The sequence below is a fragment of the Athene cunicularia genome, assembly GCF_003259725.1.
Source record: "Athene cunicularia isolate RWA chromosome 28 unlocalized genomic scaffold, athCun1 chr28_part2, whole genome shotgun sequence".
Classification (NCBI taxonomy): domain Eukaryota; kingdom Metazoa; phylum Chordata; class Aves; order Strigiformes; family Strigidae; genus Athene; species Athene cunicularia.
This window is the reverse complement of record NW_020799140.1, coordinates 107,632-116,334: the sequence shown is the minus strand read 5'-3', so window position 1 is coordinate 116,334 and position 8,703 is coordinate 107,632. Positions and strand designations below refer to the sequence as shown.

At 48.7% G+C, this 8,703-nt stretch overlaps 1 protein-coding gene across 1 annotated transcript in view; it reads left to right on the top strand.

Annotated features, from left to right (window-relative positions):
* The first annotated feature begins 2,642 nt into the window (after positions 1-2,642).
* The window catches only part of PIP5K1C (phosphatidylinositol-4-phosphate 5-kinase type 1 gamma), a 46,387-nt gene continuing 40,326 nt past the window's right edge, over positions 2,643-8,703 (top strand). The window contains exon 1 of the transcript XR_003400042.1: positions 2,643-2,667. The gene's annotated coding sequence lies outside the window, so the exon portion shown is untranslated. The remainder of the gene's footprint in view (positions 2,668-8,703) is intronic.

The window sequence follows — 8,703 nt, the reverse complement described above, 5'->3', positions numbered from 1 at the left end:
CGGCCCCCGGCAGCGGGAGGCGGCGTTGCTGCCGCGCCAGGACCCCTCTGGGCAGCGGTGAGACCCGGGGGCCCGTTCGTAAGAGGCAGAGAGCAAGCCCAAGCCTGACAACGCTGCTGACAGCCTTAACAAAAAGATTTTGGCTTCCTCGGTTGGCGGGATCAGATATGTGGGGCTGTGCAAGTGCACCTGCGTCCACCTTTGCTTCCTAATAATTTATAGTTCATTAACAACCTCAAAATTGCTAGCTTTGCCTGTGATCGTACAGCCCCGCTCTGTTGTTGGGTTGACACGTTCTTTTGTGGGCCTGACACGAAGCTCCGGAGCACCTGTCTGAGCCTGAAGTTTATTCAGAGCCTGCTACGAGGTAGACAGGTTTTGGTTGTGTTATGACAGCAATCTCCTTGTCTTCAGGCCTTTAAATGAGGATCGTTAGATCTTCTACAAGCCAACAAATTACAGTGGAAGCTGTGATTATTTCATACATGTCATCTGCCACGTCAGGGGGGCTGGATGTAACGTGTAATTTTTGGTAAGGTGCTGAGATTTAGGCAAGTGGCAAGCTGTCCCCAGCCTTCCTGCTTCAGTTTCTTGGTGCTGCAGGGAAAATGGAGGGGCTGGCTGCGGGCAACCTGCCTTTCCCAAGGTTGCTCGAGGCGTGCCCCCCCCACTGCTCAGACCCCTTTTTTGGGACTATTCTCCCAGCATGGTGTGGTGTGGCTGGTGGACTTTCAGCTTGTGATGCTGAGGGAGTGAAAGAGAGAATCCCTTGCTGATGAACAATTAAAATATTGTTTATCCTTCGGATTTCTCTGTCACCTTCCTGTTTTTTGGGAGGGGAGAGGGTTGTTGTTCAGGTCAAGACAAGATATCTGGAGACTGTTGCTCAGGAGGGGTTTAAGCAGGTGTTTGTCTTCCCTTCGCAAGTAAATCTGAATTTACGAACCTGTAGGCTGTCTTACCCTACACCGATAGTAAAAAAAGATGAAACGGAGCCAGTAATCTCACCGATGCTTTGATTTTTCAAGTCAAGTTGCTTACTCCTCACTTGGGTAGTGTCCAAATTGTGTCACTCGGCCTCAGCTGCACTTGCAACTGGAGCTCCCAGGAGGGCTGGGGACAATGTGCACAACAGCTAACGAGCATTTTCTGAAAGAGAACAAAACCGGGGGGGGGGGCTGGAGGTGGCCCTCAGGCTGTGCACGAAGGCACGGCTATGCCTGCGTGAAGGGTGGGCTCCGCTGCATGTCTTGGGTCAGGACTGACTGGCAGAGCATGTCGGTGTGCTTGGTGGTCCTCGTTGCCTCAGATGGGAATACTGTGTCCCAGCAGCGTGCCCAGGAGCTGAACACCATCCCGTTTTGTTGATTGTTTCAAAGCTGATGGCGACAAACCCGATTTCGCGTGCGGAGCGCCGATGCCTTCGCCGCTCTTTGAAGCAGTGGTGGAGGGGCTGAAGTGTTCATGACCCCCCGATGCACTCACCTTAATGCTCGTGCTATTGATGAAGGATTATCCGTGTAGCTGAAGTGTGCTCCCCAGCTCTTCGTCAGAGAGCGAGGATGGCTGTGTGCTGCACTCTTAGACGGACGTGGTGGGGTTAATCCAGACCATGGGTTGGGTCAGCAAAGAGCTTCCCCAAGTGCTCAGGAAATATCAAGAGGGGAGCCGGTTAGTCTGGTACAGGAGTAAAACTAGGTGGAGGAGAGGAGCTGAAAGTCAGGGAGACCTTGACACTAGGTTCACTTAAGGCATGGAGAGTCTTCTGAAGGGAGCTTTTGGAAGTCTCATAATATCTTTGAGGATAAAACCTCATTTAGTGCCAGCAGCTGGACTCATGCATGAACACACAGGCCCAGTTTGTCCCTTTCCAAGGACCTAGCTTTGAGGTTTTTAAAAGTTTTGTAACTGCTGTGGTTGAAGAGGGAGTTTCAAAATCTGTCAGATGTAAATGGCTGCTGTGCCATCTCCCTGAATCTGCACCCCCCTGCCCTGGGAACGGGCTGCCGGGAGTGTAAGGGACTGTTTGCCGGTTTTGGTGCAGATAGCAGAGCTTTTGGCAGGAGTAGAGGTAACGTACAGAGGTACTGTGTGCGGGCAGGGTGACAGGTGAGCACCGGGATCATTCAGGCTGGGGTGCCCTGACCCCAGAAATGGCTGGATGAGGAGAGGGCACATCACCATCCCTCTACCTGGGTGCAGCCCGGAGACCTCTGTCTGGAAACCTCCTTTTATCCAAGGGGCTCAAGTCACTGGAGAGCTGTTGGTACAAAATCAATACCAAAGCTGGTCTCCACCATTTCCTCACAAAGGTGTAAATTCTTAGCCTGATGGGGAAGCAAAGTTGATGTCTGCTTTATTTCCATTTCTCGTGTCTCCTGCTACATAAGTTGCAGTCTGCCCATCATTTATGGCTTAAGAGGCTGGGCAGAAGAAGGCTCCAACGTGTTCTTCAGGGTTGAATTCCTCTGCATTAGGGAGCTGAAATGATTTAACAAGTATTTATGCTCTTGTTCAACGGTTGTCTCACTGTACGCAGAGCTGGAGATAGCAAAGTGGAGATCCTGGCCCCAGCCAGTGGTGCTGAGTGTGCTGGATGCTGGCGGCACCTGTAAGGCCATCTGCAAAAAGCGCTGGGAGAGCGTTGATTGCGACAGATGACGAACGGTATTGCAGCTCTTCGCTCTTTGCAATGATAACTTTGAAGTGACTTTTGAAGGGTTGCTGGAAGCATTTTTTTTTTCAGTGAGCAGATTAGAGATAAGAGAAGAATTCCACCCTGTGGGGCACGAGCAGTTCAATCCATACCAACGTGATGGAGAGGGAAATTGAAGAGAGCTTATCAGCTTGAGGAAAAAATCAAATGTAAACATCATCCCCAGCATGATTATGGTTCACAGCTTAGTTGGATGTCACATGCCTCTTTCCTGTGAAATGGTGCTAGCGAAGATGATTACAGAGGGAGTCAGCTAGGCAAAAACAGACAGAAAAACACCCTGTGCCTTGAACTTTTAAAGACCCTGCAGTTACTTCACAGTCAATAAGTCACAGCTCAGCTGCAGGGAAGGAGGAAGGCAGTGAAAATAGAATTCAGGCTGCTCTGGCAAATTAATTGTCCTTTAAGATATGAAATGGCTGGAAATGAATAGGGAAGCTGGGATTATGGGTTCTGGGGGCTGCAAAGGGCAGCGTTTGTGCAGCAGGGAGATGTGGGCACTGCCCGAAGGACACTGAGCCTCTCTGTATCGGTGTCAGGACAGGCTGGAGAATGAATCCCCAAGAACCCGGGACAAAGGATGATTAATCTAATTTTCATTAACTAGCATTTGGCATTGACCTGTATATGACAGCCTGTTACACCACTGCTGGATCTGCGTCTGGCAAAGCTGCTGCCACCGTGTCCCACTTGGGAAGGTCGCTGGGCCTCTCCAGAAGGGCTCCTCAGGGAATGACCTGAGTGGATTTAGTATGAGCAGTGTGTAATTTAGGAACGATTATTGAAGTGATTCACTGACATGACCATTATGGGCTCTCGCCAGATGCACAGTCTTATTAAATATGATTTTCCCATATAAGGTGGTTGCAGCCTGAAAGCAGCAGCAGGAATTCCAGTGCTCGCTTTCTTCATGAACACGTCTTTCAGTCACAGCCAGTTGAGTCCAGAAACAGGTCTGCCACGGCTGTGCAGCACCCTGACAGAGGCTTGGAGAGCCCTTCTCATTGCATGCTGCTTACATCTTTGTCATGTTTGATTATTCCCATTCATCTTTTAGGGCTGCCAAGCATATTCCTGTAGACCAGGATTAATCTGTAGAGGCCTGGCAGGTGCCTTACTCCCAACATGGATGTGTGGTACCTGCTGCATCTGGGACCTTCCCAGCAGGAGATCAGTTCCTGTCTGTGCGTATGAGAACTGCAGGCATTCCATGGGCATAATTAACTTGCAACTCACAAGTCGGAAAACGTTGAACCTTTTGCACTGTACTGGGGAATGTCAGAAGCAGAGTTGGAGGGGGAAATGTTTGCGAATTCCCAGTGCAAGGAGGGTTTGGCTGTGTTTAGGTGGGAGTGACCTTCAGCAGACTGGTTCACACGCTCTGCTCCCACCAACAGCGCGCGGACAGAGCTGCTGCTCATGTTGCTCGTGGGAGATGCTCCCTCTTGTAGCCTGGCTGTGGGAAGGCAGGAGCCAAAGTGGGTCCTGGCCTCCTCAGATGGTCTGATCCCATGGGTGTGCTCTCTCAGATCTCCCTCAGAGCCTGTGGTGCTGAGGAGCTGACAGGAGCAGTGGGTATCAGAGCAGGCTGCTGGTTTTGGGGCATGCTCTCTAGACCCTGGAAAGTTTAAACTGGAGGCCTTGGTGCCTCCTTTTCTCAAAGATGTGTCTGCAGGGAGAGGAGTGACTCTGTATGTTTGAACTCATAAATATCAGCAGAACAGTAGAAGAAAGCCTAGATGGGGGTTTTTGTTTCACATTGTCTTTCCAGGTGTCTAACCAAAATTTCTGATAGTACCCTTTAAACTTAATTTGTTTAATAACCCAGCTGACAGTATCACTCTCCCAAGCTGTTGCCTTCCAGGCCTGCAAGCTGAGTCACCTCGTGAATGTGCCCAAGAACAGAAATTCTTACTCACATCAGACTGGACGTCCGTGATCATGTCCATGGGGCCAGGCAGAAGATATTTTTAAAGCATTATGCAGGTGCAAAGCCCTAGCTGTTTGGTGTGGGTTCCCAGTAAGTAGCTACTGTTGGGGCAGTGCTGTGTGGTATTTCGCCATTTTTAAATCCATCTGTGGCTGGTGCAGAAACTCAAAGGAGCAAAATATTGTAATTTTCTATAAGTCTTCAGCAAAGCAGAAATCCTGGCACAAGTGCCCTCTCTGTGTTTGCTGCTTACTGATGGTGCACCACTCTGTCCAACAAGCAAGTGCAGCCACCTATTTTCCTCTAATGGGAAGGATGTTATAGTGAAAACGTGCTGTGCTGAGCCTCACCTGTGCAGGGCTGCCCATCCATTCCATTGCATGATTGCACTCATGGCAATGAAACAACGGGAGCACGGCAGAAAGGGAGATGAGAGCGCTGCAAGGGACTGGAAAGAAAAGGCCCTTTGATGCTGAAATGAAACAACAAAAGTTCCAGAAAGAGGGTCGTGTAAAAGCCAAACTGGTGTCCTGTGTGAAGTGAGTTTTGTTTTGATCCTGATCAGCACTGACCACCAAAGCAGAGCAGCCGGGTGTTGCTCACCAACCTCCGTGGGGAGCTGTGTGCCAAAAGGAAAAGCATCTGCTGGCTTTCCCAGGCTCTCCACCTCCTCTCTGGATAACTAGGAGACTCAGCCCGGGGAGGGGAGCCTGGCCTCTCCAAGCAGCCTTACCAAGAGCCAATGATAATAAGGTAATGTTGGGGTTTTTTCCTTCTTTAGGTAGGTCTTAGAAATACTCTGTTCCTAAGCAGCCTGGCGCTTGTTTGTTTGAGGTTTTTCAGTGTTGCCAGTAGCTGAGTTAACCTCGGGACTTTCTGGGAAACGTTTTCTGTAATTAAAAAGCTAAAAGTGATCAGAGCAGCTTTTCTGTCACTTCGTCTCTTCTCACCCACATATTTAAGCAGAAAATGCTGTCAACCCCTAATTAAGTGTCGTCGTCTTCCATCATGTGTTCTTGTGGCTTCCCCAGCTTACGTGTGGGTTTTTGCACTGGCTTGTGGTGAATAACCCAGGATGAGTCAGAGTATGTGCTGTGGTGGTGAGGAAATCTGGAGGCTTCAACATGTTCAGTTGCCCTGGTGTTCACGGCCTGTCCGATACTGCTGATCACTGCTAACCACAACGGGTTTCATCGTCTCACAGCTCTAGGGAGAGACTGGGAGTCTTTCACTCTGAGTTAGCCCCTTTGCTTCTCTTCCAGCTTTCTTTGAATACCCACCACTCTTCCCTAATCCTGTTTAAAAAAATACAAATGCATACAGCTAGAAAGTCAGTGTGTAATATGAAGGGTTCTCTTAAATATTCACTGTAACACAGAAATGGGCTGGAATAATTGGTATTTAAAGAACAGCATTATTTTATAGCATGGAGATCGCATATTCTGTACAGTTGCATCCCTGCAACTGACTGTTGGAAGAGCTGTCCCTCTGGATAATTGCATGGCTTTGCAGCCATTGGATCTGGAGTGGCAGAAAATAAACCTGAACATGTCCAATCACTGCGGGTACAGTTCACATTCAGTGAGAGGAGTGTAAAACGCTTTGCAGACTCATCAAGGGGGCACAGTCCTCATCTCCTCTGTAATTAGCAGAATCTGCATGTTCTCTTTGAAAATTGCTGTTTGAGAGGGTGGGAAAGACTTCCTGGGAGGAAAGAGAAGTTGGAAACTGGCTGTTTACTTCTCTAGTGTCTACATGGTTGCAGACTGGCCTGTTGTGTGAGTGGATTTTGGGCGCACACCTGTAGCTGCTCCCTCTGCACAAGGTGCTCGTGGATCTGGCAGCGGAAACTGGGTCATGGCCCAGGGTTTGTCACAAGACCAACCTGGGCAGATAACGCCGCCGCCTCTGAAAGGGCCTGGAGATTAGCTGAGCATGGGAACACCGCATGCAACAAGCTCTTGTCTTTGTTCTGTGTGAAACACCACAATCTCCTGAATTTGGAGGAATTAACGGATTATAAGAAGAGGGCAGCTTTACCTTGTTTGCAGTCATGAAAGCGTAGCAGCGTGCTGCTGGGACGGTACCGTTAGTGACGTGGGGAGCTTGGTGCCAGTCAAACTCCAAGTAGCTCAAACGCTGCTTTTCATTTTACTGCAGAACATTCAAATCTCTCCCAGCCATGCAGGGAAAAGATGTGCTAATTCAGCTGCTGTCTTGGTGCTCTGGCTGCCACTGTTAAGACTTTACTGTTTCTGCGTTGTGGATTTGCAGCGATCCCGCTGGTGCCTGCAGTAGCTGTTGCTGAGTGATGCTCTCGCATGGCGGGGGCTTGGTGCCTCCTGCAGAATTAGTTCTTTGTGCTTCAAGGGTCCATGTAGCCAGAGTAGTTAATAACTCTGCATTTAAACTTGTTGATGCTTTCTCTGATGAAGCTCAGTCACACTACTGACTCTTCAGATTCTCTGTGTCCCTGTATCATGGTAGACACCTCCTAATCTCTTCTCCAGAAGATGTGGGAACGCTTCAACCTAAACCAGCGCTGAGCTCCCGGAGGAAAGGCAGCTCATCAGCAGAGGAAGGGGAGTGCTGGGCTGGGAGCCAGTTGGGTCCCTACTCTTTCACTGAATTTAGTATTTCAGAGTAATTCCCCAGCTGTTTCATGTTTTTTCTGTAGGAGGCAAAGAGATCTGCTGCTTTTGAGACTGAGTAGCTGAGTTCACACAGTTGTTTGGCAGGGCTGGTGTGGAAGCCTGTCCTTAACATAACTCACACTTTGGACGCAGTGGGATGCTGCCCTTCAAAATGGGCATTTGAATGTGTCAGACCATGCTGGTGACCATGTCACCATCCTGCAAGAGCAGAATTAGTCAAGATTATTTTGCCCTTTCATTCTCTGCCTGGCAAGGTGGTGGTTAAATTGCCAGTTACACTCTTCTTCCCCTTGGAGGTTGCTGTTCTCAGTTGCTGCTTTGTACTCTGTCACTCAAGTGAGTTAAGGTCCAGATCTCCGGTGGCTGAGATGGCCGCTGAGACCGGGGAAGGAGAACCTGATGGACTGACATGAAAGACTCATGTAGTCTCCACTAACAGCATCGTTTGTGAAGTCATTCTCTTGTGAGTTCAGGTTTGATGCACAACTTTTTGCCTCCCTGGTCAAGGCTGGATGCACTCCTATGTGCCAACCTGAGCAGAGGGTGTGTTGTCCATGTGAGGAAGGATAGGGAGGAATGAGATCGGTAGAATAAAAGCGATGCTACCTTATATTTAAAGCAGGAGTAATGTAGGTCATCTTAATCTGCTCTCCCTCCTCCCCTTCCTGTGGGATGGGAGACAGTCCCAGCCACGTTTGCTGCAGGGTGACAGTGAGGTGGGACAACCTTTGCTTTGCTGCTTTCTACCTTTGGGGCATTTTGTGATCTTTGCAGGTTTTTTCTACTGGTTTATTACCTACCAAAAAAAAAATTCTCTCCAGCAGTAGAGCAGAATAGTGTTGCTTCTGTGCATGAAATTAATGGCTTCGAAGTGTTCCCAATTATTTTTTTAGGGTGGAATTCCTGATTTATGGGTGGAACTGATTCTGTTTAAAAGGCAAGTTAACAGCATCCTCCTGAGCTTTTGGATATTTACTTGGTTTTTCTCCACTTGAAATTGGGCAGCAGTGCAGGTACAGTACTGCTTCAGTTACAGTGTGGATACCTGTATAAACCTGTTTCTAATGCTAGTCCTTTCAGCCCTCCAGTGACTGGAGTTTGGTTCAGAAGGGCTGTGTATGGATTTTCATTTTTTATTCAGGACTGTCCGAGCTCAGGTAATTAAGGCCAATTGGCACCAGTTTAAGCAACTTGAGTGTTGGGAGCGATTTTGGTTGGCATGTCAATACAGCTTAAAGGGTTTGGAGCGCTTGAGAAATATTTTTATGTAATTGGCAAGTTTTGAGAGATTTCGTGAAACCTGTCCAAAGCTCAAGACAAATCTCCAAAGTATTGCAAGGCCCATGGCAGGCTGTTGTACCTTGAAACAGCTGATCTTACCAACGTGTACGTCGGTGATGGAA